At 35.5% G+C, this 16,282-nt stretch overlaps 1 non-coding gene across 1 annotated transcript; it reads right to left on the bottom strand.

Annotated features, from left to right (window-relative positions):
- Window positions 1–15,900: 15,900 nt before the first annotated feature.
- Window positions 15,901–16,008, bottom strand: LOC114206882 (U6 spliceosomal RNA). The gene has a single exon (XR_003608740.1). It is a non-coding gene; the product is annotated as a U6 spliceosomal RNA (small nuclear RNA).
- Between the last annotated feature and the right edge of the window lie 274 nt (window positions 16,009–16,282).

Genomic DNA, 16,282 nt, shown 5'->3' with positions numbered 1-16,282 from the left:
AAATACATATTGATTTTATTTATTTTTGATGCACTGGTAAAAGACCAAAAGTCTTGTGCATTAGTACCATTTAAATGGAAACTCATAATGCCATCCTGAAGAAACCAATTATTCTCTCAGAACTTAAGTATCTTTGTCTGGCAAATAATTGCCTTGACCTAAAGAATACTTGAAATTCTAATTCTATTATGTATAATATATACCTACTGGAGAAAAGAGGCTGCTAAAAACACATAAGAGGTGGTAAGCTTCCACCTTCTGATTCTTTTGGAGGCTGATGAACTCATTAGGTTAAGTTAACTTGACCATGTCAAATAAGATAAGAAATTTCATTTCTTTAACATTTTTCTTAACGAAATATATCCTTGATATCTCATATTATTTTGACATGTCATCTCAATGTGATAAACTCTCAAAAATTCTTACTATAAAATATAGTACATAGATGCATTTGAAATGGTACCATGTAAGATTCAAGAGCAGGGATGGACGATATTTGGACTGAAAGAGGTGAATATTAAAGAATATGCGAGTTCTAAGAGACAAGATCACTAGAAGTTAAGAGTGAGAAGTAGCACTTCCATCTAACCTGGAATTCATAAATAACCTCCTTCCTGGGATATTCAAGGACAGGCAAAGTAAAAGCTTGGAGGTAATATTGTAAAGAATATGTCAGCCTCTTGTGAGTGGCTGGCCATAATCAGTGGCCCTGTATGTATTATAAAACAACTAAATGATCAACAAACAATAAAAATGTGAATGGTGCATCATTTCTATCTTCTTTTAAACATTTTTCTTATAAAAAAGTGAAAACCTACCCAAAAATTTGAGAAAACAACCATGTATATGATATATGAGTTCCTACCAACTTTAACAACCTGATTTTTAATCGAAATTATTGTGAAATATTTGCACTGTCATTGTTTCATTTCTCTGCCACCGTCCCTTTCCTTTTGTTTGTATGCAGGGAAGGTATCCTGAAAATTTCTACCGTTATCAGCAATATCCACAATATCAGAGATATTATGACTATAAGTAACTTTACAATGCTGCACAGTAACCCAGGACAGGATTACAGAGGTAAGCTGGGTCTAGTGACATTTTCTACTCCAGAAGTGTCAATGGGGACAGTCTGAACAAGAAAAAACAAAAGCAAGGCATCAAACCAAAAGCGGCCCCAGTTTAGGAAATGGAGCCTAGTGTAGCTCTCCTAAGGGGTAGTTATTTATCTGTTTCCAAAAGGAAACTTCTGTCCTGGTATGGTTAAGGGGCTGGGATTGGGGATGGGAAAAACTGTGTTTGTATCCTGGTCCAACAACTACTATATTCTGAGCTTAAATCATTCCTAATCTTTCATAACTTCACTTTGCCATGGGCAAACCAGCATTGTAATTAAGACAAATTACATAAAAGACTTTTATTAGAATTGTACATAAATGTCACTCCAGGCAGCCCTGCCACCAAATCTGTGCCTAGATATTGTTTAAAACTTTTCCTTCTAAATCATAATCTTTGGAGTACCTGCAAATCATCATCTGGGAAATTGTCAGAAATGTAGAGTCTGAAACTACACCCAGCCCTGTTGAATCAGAATCTGCATTTTAGGGGCACTTAGATGGCTCAGTCAGTTAAGTGTCTGCCTTTGGCTCAGGTCACGAGCCCCATGTTGGGCTCCCTGTTCGGTGTGGAGCCTGCTTCTCCCTCTCCCTCCGCAGTGACCCCTGCTTGGGCTCTCTCTCTCTCTCTCTGTCAAATAAATAAATAATCTTTAAAAAAATAAAAAACAAACAGAATCTGCATTTTACTAAGATCCTTATATGACTCATAACACAATAAAGTTTGAAACTTTGTCTTGGGGATTCTGATGATCAGTTAGAATAGGGACCACTGCTCTAATATAATACCAACAAGAGAAAAGGAAATATTAACAATTTACTTTTGGATGACAATTCTACCTAAAATAATATTAGATGTTCCAAGTTCTATGAAAGATTCAATATTTCACTACAATATAAAGCAATATTTTTGGAGAAAAGTAAACTGTCATGCAATTTAGAATTGAAATAGATCCAAAGGATTTCAATTATTTTTAAATGCACATGGAGAATTCAATCACATTGAATTCCCTGTTGTCATTAATGACAGAACAAAGAATCTGAACTTGACTCCCTAAGCATTAGGTAATAGCGAATAATATTTAATCAAGGAAGGGTATACTAAAAATATTGCTTGGGAGAGATTAACATTCAATAAATGAGTAGGCTATAATTAAGAGGAGGGTGGTGGAATTGAAATAGCTTAGTGATAGACTCTGGGGAAACATGAAAAATAGACCCTAAGAAAAAGCAATCAATAGGTTTAAAGTTGGGTTGAATGAAAGACTACAGCAGGGAAGGTGACAAAAAAAGAAATGGATGCAAGTTGTCAGAACTGGATTAGGGATTCAAAGTGCTGAGCACTATGGCACTCAGAAAGAGACAGTGCTCTGCTCTTACCCATCAGTTTCTTGGCTTTTGTTTTTTTCCCTACAGGGAATTTTCCTTTGTACATGTGTTTTGTTTTGTTTCAGTTAGGGATGTTAAAGACAATTTGGTTATGTTAAGTTTTTTTTTTTTAAAGATTTTATTTATTTATTTGAGAGAGAGATAGAAACAGCATGAGAGGGCAAAGGGTCAGAGGGAGAAGCAGGCTCCCCGCTGAGCCGGGAGCCTGATGTGGGACTCGATCCCAGGACTCCGGGATCTGACCTGAGCCGAAGGCAGTCGCTTAACCAACTGAGCCACCCAGGCGCCCTGGTTATGTTAAGTTTAAAAAAGAATAGCATTCAAATTGAAAAGCCAAGTGAGCTAAAATGCGGAACTAAACCACCGAACCTCAAGTGAGAAATGACACAGGGAGAGAAAAGAAGATAGAAAGTTGTTCAATCAATTTTTCAATATTCATTCAATACATTTGTTAACTCTGTGAAGTGCTGCAGCCACAGGAGATGTAACTACCATTAGCCCGAGTCCCTGCACTCCACAGCTTATTTTGGATATAAAAAGAAGCAACATTCAGAATACCATTTCATAAAGAAGTGATGTGAGTTGATGGGTTATTTAGGCCAATTATAAAAGCAGGAGTATGTCAGTTGAGCAAGAGGGATCTAGACAGACCATGAAGAAGGCCATTGAGAAGCTACCAAAATAATTTAGGATGAGAAATAAGAGCTTAATGAAAAAAAGAAGAGCGAGATTACAATTTCCTCTACTGTAAAGGCTGATTGTGCCAGTTCTGTAGACTAATTCTGGTCAAGCTTTTTCCTGTGAATGGTTTTAGTCATGGCACTGTTTTTAGTTAGGGATCCTTTGTCATGTCAAACCAAAACAAACCCAAACTTAGATAAAGACAGAGTTTCTTCAAAACAAAACCCATTGCATGGGGAGAACACTTAAATCTCAGAAATCTGCAAGTGTCTCAAAATCCAACAGAAAAGCCTTGGATACAGGCTAAAGAGAAGTCAGCAAAGATTAGCAGAAACTTTTGAGGGGAACTTGGGCAAGCGGCGGGAAAGGACCAGTAAGGTCATCACAAAGTGCCCACTGTGATTAGCCGATTCTCTGGGTCAGTGGATAAAGGGCACACTCCATCTTTAGTGCTTGTTCAGACTTGGGGACAAGCAAAGCTCAGAGCCCGTAGGAAGGAGAGAAGCCTGATGAACATTTCATCTGGACCAAGCAAGGTAACAAATGGGCACCTGCGAACACTTGGTCAGTCTCAGGGGAATGTATCTAGATACAACTCAAAGCCAAGAAAGCATAAGGGTATTAGCAATGACTTGATGTGTAGTTCAAATTTAATAAAAAGAATGTTTTCTCTTTCTCCACAGGCTTGGCGGAAAGTCCTATTTTCTCTCTTATGATGATTCTTCCTATTCAGAAATCCTTTACCGATCTAGTCATTTATTAGCCCCAATATAATACATTCACCCAATGTATTTTAAAATTATGTTTTGAAAAGTAATTTTAAAAAGTACAGTTTTATTTGCATTATGTTATGCATTTTATCACTATTTAAAAATGATTAGACCCATCAATAATTTCTAGCTATTCCAAAACAAAAAAGAAATCCAATCAAATAGTCTTATAGGAACAACACACATTGGAGATTAATGATCAATATTTTTACAACAATAGTAATAGTAGTCTCTGAACTATTTGAAATTTTCCTCTTTTTTCTCTATGTTAATAGCATTATAAAAATTAAAAAAAAACTTGTCATGCATAATAAATTGATTTATCAAGAATATACTGTTTCTCCCTTTGTATTTGTTTCCTGGGGTGGCCATTACAGATTATCAAAACTGGTGGTTTAAAAAAAGAAATTTATGATCTCATAGTTTTGGTGGCAGAGCTTTGTTCTTTCTAACAGCTCTAGGGTATAATCTTTCTTCACCTCTACCTAGTTTCTAGCATTTTTTGGCAATCTTGGAATTCCTTGGTTTGTAAATGCATTATTTCAAACTCTGCCTCTTTTGTCAAAGCAATCTTCTCCCTCGATGTGTCTCTTTTCTTATGAAGACACCAGTCAAATGGATTAAGGGCCCACTCTATGGGTTATGATGAACTCGTCATAACCAATTACATAGGCAGTGACCCATATTTCCAAAGAAGGTCACTTTCTGAGGTCTTGGGGTTAGGATTTTAGTACATAAAGGGAGAGGGACACAATTAAACCCATTTCACCCAGCTGACTTTTGATTCCCAATATAATTTTTCTGCAACTATTATAGGTCACTGCTCATAATATTCTTCACTATGTCAACATTTCTAAAGAAAAGACATGCAGTGCTATTTCATAATCTTCTGGGACATGATTATGGAAGAGTGTAGTTTATGACATAGTTGAGTGGTTATTTAAGGGGCATGAAATTCATCTAAACAATCTCATTTTAACTTTGAAATATCCTACATTAGAAGACATTCCAATTCATGTAATTTGCATAAAATCACTAGAACATTAATCAAAATCTTGCTTTAATTGTAATCATACTCCTAAGTAAAATGGATCCATTTTTAGCAAGTGACTGGAAAGAAAATCTCAGCTGTACATTGCTTGTAAATATTGACAGTTAAATTTACAAATTATGCTGAATTACAATTTTTATGAGATAGAATGTTTTATTCACCAGAATTCATGGAGACAGGGTTTCTCTTCTGGAGAAAAAGAGTCAAAACTAAAGGCAAATTCCTAATCACCAGAGAGATGCACAAAAGAGAGAGAACCATGGTGGGACCGAAGACATTTGCAAGGAACCAAAGGAGGGTGCTAAGGCTCAGAAGCTGGGGACAGAACGGGAGATAAAGAAGGTGGTAGAATGCTGAGCTGTGTGTATTATGTTCCTCCTGAACTGCCTTTTGGCCCTCTACCTTGCATGATTTGGTGTGTAAAAGACTTCTGAAGTTTAACAAAACAAAATAGAATTCTTTGTTGAGGCCCTCCTCCAGTCTTTTTGTGTGCATGTGTGTAGTAAAAACACTTAACATAAGATCTACTCCCTTAGCAGATCTTAAGTAGACAGTACGGCTGTTAGCTGTAGACACCAGGCAGCACGGTAGGTCTCCAAGACCTACTTATCATGCAGGACTAAAACTTACTACTTTTGGACGATCACTTTCCCATTTCCTTATCACCCTGTCACCAGGGCAAGCATTCTACTCTATGCCTCTTTGAGCTTGGACTATTTCAGATTCTCCAAATGAGTGATATCACACAATGTTTTGTCTTTTTAATGTCTGGCTTATCTCACTGAGCATAACATCCTTCAGGTCCACCTTTGTTGTCCCAAATAGCATGGTTTTCTTTTTTTTCTAAAGCTGGGTAATTTTGTAATGTATGTTTCTACCTCATTTTCATTATGTATTCATCCATCAAGGCACATTTATTTTTATATCTTGGCTACTGTGAACCATCCTGCAATGTACATGCAGGTACAGTTGTCTTTTAAGCTCCTCATTTCAATTTCTTTGGATATATTCCCAAGGTGGAATTACTGAATCACAAGACAGTTCTAATTTTTAAAGATCAACCACATATTATTGAGTTATAATTAACATACTGCATTATATTAATTTCAGGTCAATCCTAGTGATATTGTTGTATTATATGGCATTTCTATTTTTACCTTTGTGATGAGCTTCCCTACTGTTTTCCATAAGAGCTGTACCAATTTTTTTCTGAGAGAGAGAGAGCACAAGAGGGGGGGCAGAGGGAGAAGGAGAGAGAGAATCTAAGGCTCCACAGTCAGTGCGGAGCCCAATGTTGGGCTCAATCTCACAACCCTGAGATCATAACCTGAGCCAAAATTACATGTGGATGCTTAACTGACTGAGCCACCCAGGGGCCCTATTTTTACCAATTTACATTCCTTCCGGTGCTCCAGGGTTCCTTTTTCCCCACATCCTCACCAGCACTTATTTTTTGTTTTTTGTTTTTTTTAAATAATGGTCATCCTGAAAGAAACCTTACAAGGGTAGACTGCCCTCTCCCTCTCCCACACTTTGTGGTGCTGTTGTTTTACATGTTACTTTTGTTTTAAAAATATTTTCCTTTTAGAGTTTTAAGATATAAGTAATTAAGGTAATTCATATTTGTCCCATTTCCACCATTTCTTTGTGCTTCCTTTGAGTAGTGACAGATTTCCAGGGGCTATTGCTTCTCCCTGCCATGATTTCCTTTAATATTTCTTGAAAGCAAGTCTTCTGGAATCAGTGATTACTTTGTCTTCTTTTAGAAGCATATGTTCACTGGTTATAGAATTTATTGGAGAGATTTTTTTTTTTTAGTACTTAAAAAACTTTTGTCACTCTCCTCTTAATTTTTTTTTGCAAAATCAAGTCAACTGTCATTTGCATCTTTGCTACTCTGGTTACTTCTAGATGTTTTCTTTATGGCTGCCTATAAGCAATTTGATTATAATGTTTGATGTAGTTTATTCATGCTCTTGCACTTGTCATTTGGTTGAACTTCTTGATCTGTGGTGTGTAATATTCCTAATATTTAGAAAATTTTCAGCTATTGATTCCTTCCTCTCCCACTTTACTACAATATCATATATGTTCACACACAGTTTTTCCACAGATCATTCAAGCAGTTTTTTGTTGTTATTGTTGTTCATTTTCTTTTTCCACGTTATTCCATATAGTTTTACTGCTGTATTTTCAAATTCCCTACTCTTTTACTCTAAACATGCTGTTAACAATATTCAGAGTACCTTTCATTTCAGGCATCATATGTTTGAAATATGCTCATGCTTTCCTCTACTTAAACACATAGAATAGAGTTACAAGTAGATTTTTTTTTATTTTATTATGTTATGTTAATCACCATACATTACATCATTAGTTTTTGATGTAGTGTTCCATGATTCATTGTTTGTGCATAACACCCAGTGCTCCATGCAGTACGTGCCCTCTTTAATACCCATCACCAGGCTAACCCATCCCCCCAACCCCCTCTCCTCTAGAACCCTCAGTTTGTTTTTCAGAGTCCATCGTCTCTCATGGTTCGTCTCCCCCTCCGATTTCCCCCCTTCATTCTTCCCCTCCTGCTATCTTCTTTTTTTTTTTTTTTTAACATATAATGTACTATTTGTTTCAGAGGTACGGGTCTGTGATTCAACAGTCTTACACGATTCACAGTGCTCACCATAGCACATACCCTCCCCAATGTCTATCACCCAGGGATTACACAACATGTTCCTTTTTTGATCAGCGTCCAGCCTCATGGGGTTTCCTCACATTTATTTGTATTACTCAAAATTCAGCAGATTAGGAGCAACCCTCTGTAGATCTCCAGAAGTCTTTTCTCTGGGCAGTTTTCTCCCGCCTTTGAAATGTTCTCCTCCTCAGTGTTCTGCTACGTTAGTTGTAGTCCTGTGCCTCCAGTATTCTCAACTATTTCTCCTCAACTCAAGGGAATTGCCTATTCTTCTAAAGCCCCACATTCTCTTTCCAGGTAATAAGCTGTGACAATCACATGACTTATCTGGCTTCTTTCCCTTCTTGTGGAGATTATATTTTACTTTCCTGTTGCATAATGTCTTAAAATTGTTGTGTCATATATTTTGTTCTTTTTTCAGTTATTTAAAACTGGAGGACAAATCTAGTCCCTGATACACAAACTTGGCCAGAAGCTGAATGACAGAGTAAAAGTCTTTTAAGGTCCCGAGAATGCTCCCAAAACCTGTATTACCTTGCCATTTTGCTTCTATGACCTCAGTTCCACCAAATTTCCTCAATTCCAACCACACTGTCCTATTTGCTGTATTTTTAAAGAGTGTCACGTGTGCTCCCATCCCCTGGCCTGGACTGGAGTGCTCTTTTCCCCGCATTCAGGATAGTTGACTTTTTATTTCCTGCAGGTTTCACTCTTCTGCTCAGGAAAGCATTACCTGGCCACACTTTCTAATATTGAAAACCTATCCCTACCAAAACTTATCTCCTTTCTCCAAATTAAGTTTCTCTTAGTGTGTGTCACTATCAAATCAACCACCTATTACTTAATTATCTTGTTTGTCATGCCTCCTTCCCGTTAGAGTACAATTTCCATGAAGTCTGAGATTTTTGCTGTTGTTGTTCATGGTCTGTTGTATGTGTATAAAAGAGTTCACAGCATATATCAAGTACTCAGTATTTATTTGTTAAATAAACTGCAGTTACACATCAGCATCTATCTTCATATTCATTCTTATATATTTTTATTAAATATAAAAAGAAATCTTGTATAAATAATATAAAGAACTGTGTTTCTGTGATATTTGCAGTATATTTTCACAGCTGTGTTCAAATCTGAACTTGACCTAAAAGAACACATAGGAATTTATCATGTACCCCCCAAAGAAAATGTTAGTGGGACATTCTTGGTCAAAGGCAAAATGCAGAGTCACAGAGATATGAATATCCATGGTGTTCTCAAGGAAGAGTGTGAATGACATTTAACAAATAGCAAGAATTGGGGCCAAAGATATCTGCTGTGTAAAATGCAAATTGTCTTGAATCTGATGTAAAATATCTTTAACATTACCTTAGACGTAAGAAACCAAAGAAATATTTTTAGGCAGTTAAATTACCTGATATATACACTATGTTAAAAAGTTTTGTGAGGAAAATATATTTTGGAAATGACTAATAAATTTTGGAGACCAATTACAAAGCTAGAGTGGACTGTCCATGCAAGCGATGGGGAGACGTCTGGTGCAGAAGCAGTGGGCTGGGAGGTTAGGCAGAAGAAGCCACGAACATGGAGACTTTCAAAAAGCTGGGGAGTCAGTTAAAGAGTGAATTAGGGTGTGACTCCTGGGAGCACAAACTGATGGGATGGTACTGAGATAAGAGAGAACTAAAGATCACTGTAGATCGAAGGAATGAACAAGTGCAGACAAAGCAAGCAATGAAACAGAGAAAGAGGATAACCACAGGAGTAAGGTCTTAGAGGAACAAAGACAAGTAGACGGCCACTCATAGTATTTGTAAATCATAGACAAGTTTTGTGGAGTTTAGAGAAATGAAAAAGCATGAGTGCATGACCTCCAGCCTCTTTGAATTCAGAAGTGATAAATAAGAGTCAAAAGGTGGCTGAAAAAGCAAGCAGGGCTGAATGTAAAATTAAAGAAGTTACTGAACACCACGACATGCTAGGTGTCAGGGAGGGGGCTGGAACTACCAGATGGTTCAGTCAGGTTTCCTCCACTTTGGAAGGAAAAGTGACTTAATGAAGTAGTTCCATAAAATGCAATATGATTAACTGGCAGCAACAAAGAAAATATGAGATCAAAAGAATTTCTTTTAAATGCTGGAAAATAAGACTTTAAGAGAAATCGATTTATGAATGGCTGCTAAACTACCTATACTCTAATTGTCCTTTATTGTTCACAGGTACAGTGGTATGTGTGATAAATTTTAGAAAAACTTTTACACAAAATTATGTGTTAACATAATGAAGCTTCAACCTTTGCCACCTAACCAGCAAATTGGCTTTCTAAACATGACTATGAATCCAATAAATACAATTATGTGTAGGCATTGTGCACAAAAGTCCTCCTGGTGGCACTTAGGCAAAACCTAGAGTATTGTGTTTGATTGGCCTCACAATATTCCAAACATTTAAAATCTGTTGACATTATATAAAAAGTAGATTCACTTAAAGATTCCTCTCTTGTCCTACCCTTAAAAATTAGAACGTGTGCCAAGACTGGGATATTATTTTTATAAATCAAAATAGACTAGAGCTGAGTTAACTCTTCCTTTTACAAGAGGTTGCACTCTTAGGAAGCCAAGGTCTGGCGATATCTTACTTTTTTACACCTGGCTTTCACTTTATACTTTCACCTCACCTGCAAAGTCAGTGTAGTCTTTTGCATTTGTAACTTCTATTTTAGAGATTTCCACAAGAAATATGTATCTACTTTATATAAATCATTGCCAACTTTATAAGTCTTTACATTATGTTAGGTAACATTATTATTTTTATTACTGTGATAGCAATTTTATAGAATTAAAAACCAGAGAGAAAAGAAAAAAAATCCATTTCAGATATTCATTCAGGGTATTTGACAGTTGGAAAAGCATTAGAGAACTATTTTGGTCCAAAACACCATATTCTTGTACAGGAAAGCAGGTGCCAGGAGAAAAAGAAAAAAAAAAAAACATGAAGTAACTTTTATTGAATCAAAAAACTAGTTCAGAGCAGAGGAAGGACACACACAAAATACAGATAATCTTTATACATTGTAACATCCTCATTTTCAGCTACCATGCTCTAAACTTAACTGTGCTAAAGCACTCCTTGGAATCTGTAAGAAAAACAATTCTAATCATAGCGACTTCTTAGAATTCAATTGGCTTTTTTTTTAAAGCCATTTTGAATGGCTTTTGAACCACAGAATTACCATATCATGGAGGAACAACATTTAAATAGTACTGAGATAACCCTTCCTAGATCATTCAATGCCTGGTCTCTGGTCTTCTATTTGAGAAACAAGGTAATTTTCATGTATTCTTTCTCTCACATGTTAGGGCCTTGTGAACAATATTTCAAACATATTAATAAAAATTTAAAAAATTATAAAAAAAATAAATGATTTGGGGATATTTTCTTTTAATTAATACAAACTCATGATTCATTTTCTTGTTTTTTAAAAAGGTGCAGTTAACATGTAGACACTGCAATATTTACCTTGACTCTAACTCATGAAGGGCAATGTTTGATTCTGATGGCAGGACCAAGGTAACTAGGCTTCTAGAAATCCAGCAATCTCTTCCTTTGTGTGTGGTTCCTGGACAACATTTTTCATCTAGAAATTGGAGATAAGAATACTTAAAATACATACTTACTTTAAAGATTATAGATAATATTATAAAAAATCCAGCATAGTATTTGCCATATAGCAGTTGCTGAATAACTACAACTGTTTTAAATTCCTATTTCTAATATGTTAAATATATGTCTATTTCAGAGCTGACAGTTTTACATGTTTCAATGTCTTTCACCTATGTAAAATCTTTCACCTAAGAAAATAGATTGGAAAACAGGTTTATAAAATGCATTTATTTCAGATGTTTAATAAAAGACAATAAAATATGACTTATAATTTTCTATAATGCCTTTGCAATGTGAAATACGTCCTGTCCATATTATATGCATAAAAAATATTCTCCTCTTAGAAGAATAAATGAATACATCAACTATGTGTCATTATTATTCAGTGTAAAGATGAGGAAGTTTATACTATGGGATTAGAAATTATTTTAAAATTATTAAATGCAGATATTTAATATTAAGACAGATATTTAATACCTGTATATTTACGACTTCTTCATTCACATAGGTATAAATCATAAACATATTTTGATGCTATTTGGGTAAAAATTAAAATTACTCTTTAAAGTAGACTTTAAATATGTATACTATAATGATTAAGATGTATGGAAAATACATTAGAAAAACTTTATTTAAATCTTTGCTTATACTTAACCGCAGGGAAAAAAGTTGAAATTAATACTTGGTCAAAAAACCAGAGTGAGCTGGCTGGAGGCGACCTTAGAAGTAGTGCAGTCCCATTTGTTAGATGTGGTCAGTGAGGCCCAGTGATGTTCAGAGGCTTGGGAAAGCTTCAGCAGCCAGTCCGGGGTCAAGCAGGAACTAGTAGTACATCTGATGTCCGACCCGGTTACTTCCACCTGCTACTTCTTAGGAGGGAGCCAGGCTGCCTTTCGCCTCACCTGATATCTGATACAAAAGGGTGCCTGTTGTGTTTTGTGTGTCTGATGGTCCTTCTTCACAAAGTGCCTGTCAGTGAGAACAATCCCAGACACTGACTATATCTGAATGGACCTTCCACATTGTAGCAAGGATGTCTGTTGAACCACATAAATGGCCCTTTCAAAATAAACTGTGATATTCATATTCATGAGCTTTCTTTAAAATATCTGTTTTTATTCCTCTTCATTGCCTTTCTCCATTATCTGGTGTAAAGATAATAATAGAGAAATGTCAGAACATGTCATTTGTAGAAGATAAAATCTATTCTTGATTTTCTTAATGTTTCACAGCCCCAAGAACCATGAAGTTTTTCATCTTTACCTGCTTTTGGCTGTTTCTCTGGCAAAGCATGTAAGTATAATGGGACACATAATGGCATCCATTCTTACTTAGCTACATTGGAGTGAACCTTTACACACAGAATATGGGGGCATTGGCAGCAATGAATTGAGATTAAAGATATAACCTTATAATCCGTGATCAAATATAGTATTGACATGTCTTACACAGAATGTGAAGAACAAACCTTCTGTGAAGTGTCTTCACAGTATTGTTAAAGAAGCTACAGTTTTAGGAAGAAAGGCATCAATTCACATTCATCATATGTTAGATTATTGTTGGAATTTTCTAGAGGAGCTTTCCCACTCCCTGCCATGTCTCTGGAAACGCAAGCAGGTCCCACCACTGTAATTTAGAATTCTGAAGTCAGCTGTCCATGAAATGACAGAATTTCACCATTCTTCATAAAAATAGTCCAGAAACCATAATGGCAAAATATAAAAAAAGGACATGTGACAGAGGACTGAGTTAGTAGGTCTGGATTTGAGAGGTAACTTTGTACATGATTCCCCAGTGAGGTTATAATAACATCCATGTCACAAAATAGTGAGTAGGTAAGTAGATAATATGTGAAAGAGCTACACAAACACAGATACATATATACACATATATATAATATTACATATGTCAGTCTATCAGCATTCTTAGCACACTGTTCTCAGGGGAACTTGCATACCCACATCCCTCCAACCCCAACATCTCACTCTCCCATTAGGGCAGTTTTCCTGGTTGTGCTCAGAGCCTTTGCTATAACCCACACACCCATTTCTATGAGATACATACAGACAGGCATTTGTACTTTCTTCCATTTGCACCCAATTTAAGAATAAACCTAAAGTCAGACCCCATTTCTGATATAAATAACTTACTTTAAAAAACAATAAAAAGGCTTCAGTTATCAATACTGTACAGGATCAGTGGCTTCTTCTCTATTAAACTCCACTAGATATAACCACACAGGCACTTGTCCTAATTTCACAACTAATTCAATTGAAGAATATTTATTTATGTATGAATCAACATATTCAGTAAATCTTCCCCAGTTTGTTCTCACAAGGAATAGAGACCTAGAGATCTGGTCCTTTAGTATTTTTAATCAGTTAGGCTAATATTTTAAAATTTCTCACAATTTACTTTTATGATCAAATAAATTTGCTTTTAATTGAAAGTCTCTGTAGTCTCTACCCAAGTCACTGATTTGATGATTTAATTATGTAATTTTTTATTATGTGCAGTTAGCCAACATCATTAGTTTTTGATGTAGTGTTCAACGATTCATTAGTTGTGTATAACACCCAGTGTGTAATTTTTAATATACATTAAAATAAGTGCATCTTAAAATAAAAGCATGAGGAATATATCTAAAGTAACTACTACTATTCACTATTAAAATTTTTAAAAATATCCATGGACCACCTTTTTGAATATTGTCTATTCATTCATTTAACAAACATTTATGAGAAAGAAATATGCTCCACACAGTATCCTATGCTCTGGAATGCAACCGTGAATACAGCAGATAAAATCTATCTCTCATGGTGCTGATATTTCAATTTACCACTGTTGGCAAATTTGTTACTAATTCAGAAATGTTGATCTTAGTCATAGCAAACTATAGAAAGAAGATGAATTCATCTTTATGCTGTTCTGTATGCAAGATAGGTTTTCACTTTATATTCAGTGGAAATAAATTATAAACAATGTGTGGAGATAATATGCCTTTTTTTAATTTAGGAAAGAATAAAGAAGATAGATAAAATGGTAAGATATTTTTATTCCTATGAACTATATTTAATTGACAATATTTATACTAATATTCAATATAAAGTTAGCCTATACATTGTTTTAGTAAACCAGAAAATAATTTTTATTTTTATTTTATTTCATTTTATTTTATTTTGCTTTTTGAGAGAAAGAGAGAGAGCATGCGCAAGCAGGAGAGGAGCAGGGGAGAGTAAGAGAGAGAATCTTAAGCAGGTTCCATGCCCAGCGCAGAGCCCTACATGCAGCTTGATCTCCTGACCCTGGATCATGACCCAAGCCGAAAACAAGAGTCTGACACTTACCCGACTGGAGGACCTTTGTCCCCAGAAAATAATCCTGCCTGTATTAATTTTAGACCCATAAATTTTCCCTTGTACTCATGAAGGAGATACCATCACTTAAACAGAAGATAAGGTTTATCCTTCCCAATGGTTTACCAAGGTAATTAGCAATAATTATTTATAGATATTGATATAAATGTTTTATTTCAATAATTTTGGTGTTTCATACTAATGATCAAGTGGGTAATTAATATGGAGCATTTATAAAGTTACTACTGATATTCCAAAAATAATGCTGAAGACTCCATTTCTTTTTGCACCAGATATTAAAAATTATATTAGTTTTTGCCATCTCAGGAATCTTCTAGCAGTTTGTCTAATGAGGAAAGATACTCTTTATTTTAAAGTGAAATAACTATTTTAAGGAATAGTGGCTTTCCATAAGTGTTATACAATACTTGGATAATTCTTAGCAAATCCACATTTAAAAATTCAAAGAATGTAATAGGAAAACCATACTCAATCTCAAAATCATTTTTAGGTGGCTCTAATTGACAGTCTTCTGAGAAGAATTATTTATTCTACCCTGTTCTCTCTGAAAATATGCATATGAATCCATAAGAAATTGCATTTCAAATCAAGTCTGTGACAAATCAAGAGCTTGCCAATAGTTCACTTTGGGAAACCCTCTCCTATCATTTAGCTTCACTTTGGGAAACCCACTCCTATCATTTAGAAGAGCAGTTCACTTCAGCTCAGGTCATGATCCCAGGGTCCTGGGATCGAGCCCCATGCTGGGCTCCCTGCTCAGTGGGGAGTCTGCTTCCCCCTCTCCCTCTGCCTCTCTCTCTCTCCCATAAATAAATAAATAAAATCTTTAAAGAAAAAAAAATAGAAGAGCAGTTCACACAGGGTTGTCACCAGATTAGCTACATCAGTAGCACCTGGAAAATTAGAAGACATACAAATTCATAGGCCTTCCTTCATACCTCATACTGAATCAAAAAATTTGAGTTAGAGCTAAGCAATCTGCATTTTAGTGAGGTCTGTAGGTGATATTGATCATGTTCAACTTTGGGAGCCACTTTCAAGGAGGTTGAGGTAAGAGTTTGGGTAAAGAAATGTGTGTAGGTCACCAGTACAAGGAACACCTCCTGTAGTGGGAAAAGCCACAGTGTGAGAGTGTTCTGAAAGAGCAGGGGACATTAATTGACCAGACTATTTCTTTAATCTGAAGTTCACGCTATGTCATCCTTTTGCGGGGGCTATGCCAATCTTCTCCGTATCATTCCAATTTTAGCGTATGTGCTGCTGAAGTGAGCACTGAAATTCACTCTATGAATGTAGAAATTATTACAGTGAATTTTATATTAAAAATGTATTTTGCTTGGCGAATTGGCATCATTTCAATTTCTTCTAATTAAAGTTTTAATTCATTTGGTTTTGTCCTTATATGATCTGGCCCATAGAAAAGATTCCATTCTGATCTTAAATATTGATACATTTGTAACCGACAGAATGGGAGAAGATATTTGCAAATGACATATCAGATGAAGGGCTAGTATCCAAAATCTATAAAGAACTTATCAAACTCAACA

This window comes from Eumetopias jubatus, unplaced genomic scaffold (genome assembly GCF_037043125.1).
Source record: "Eumetopias jubatus isolate StellerSeaLion01/CBP00866 unplaced genomic scaffold, mEumJub1_p1.0 scaffold_2, whole genome shotgun sequence".
NCBI classification, from domain to species: Eukaryota; Metazoa; Chordata; class Mammalia; order Carnivora; family Otariidae; genus Eumetopias; species Eumetopias jubatus.
The sequence above is the reverse complement of the archived record's forward strand: the minus strand, read 5'-3'. Positions and strand labels throughout refer to the sequence as shown.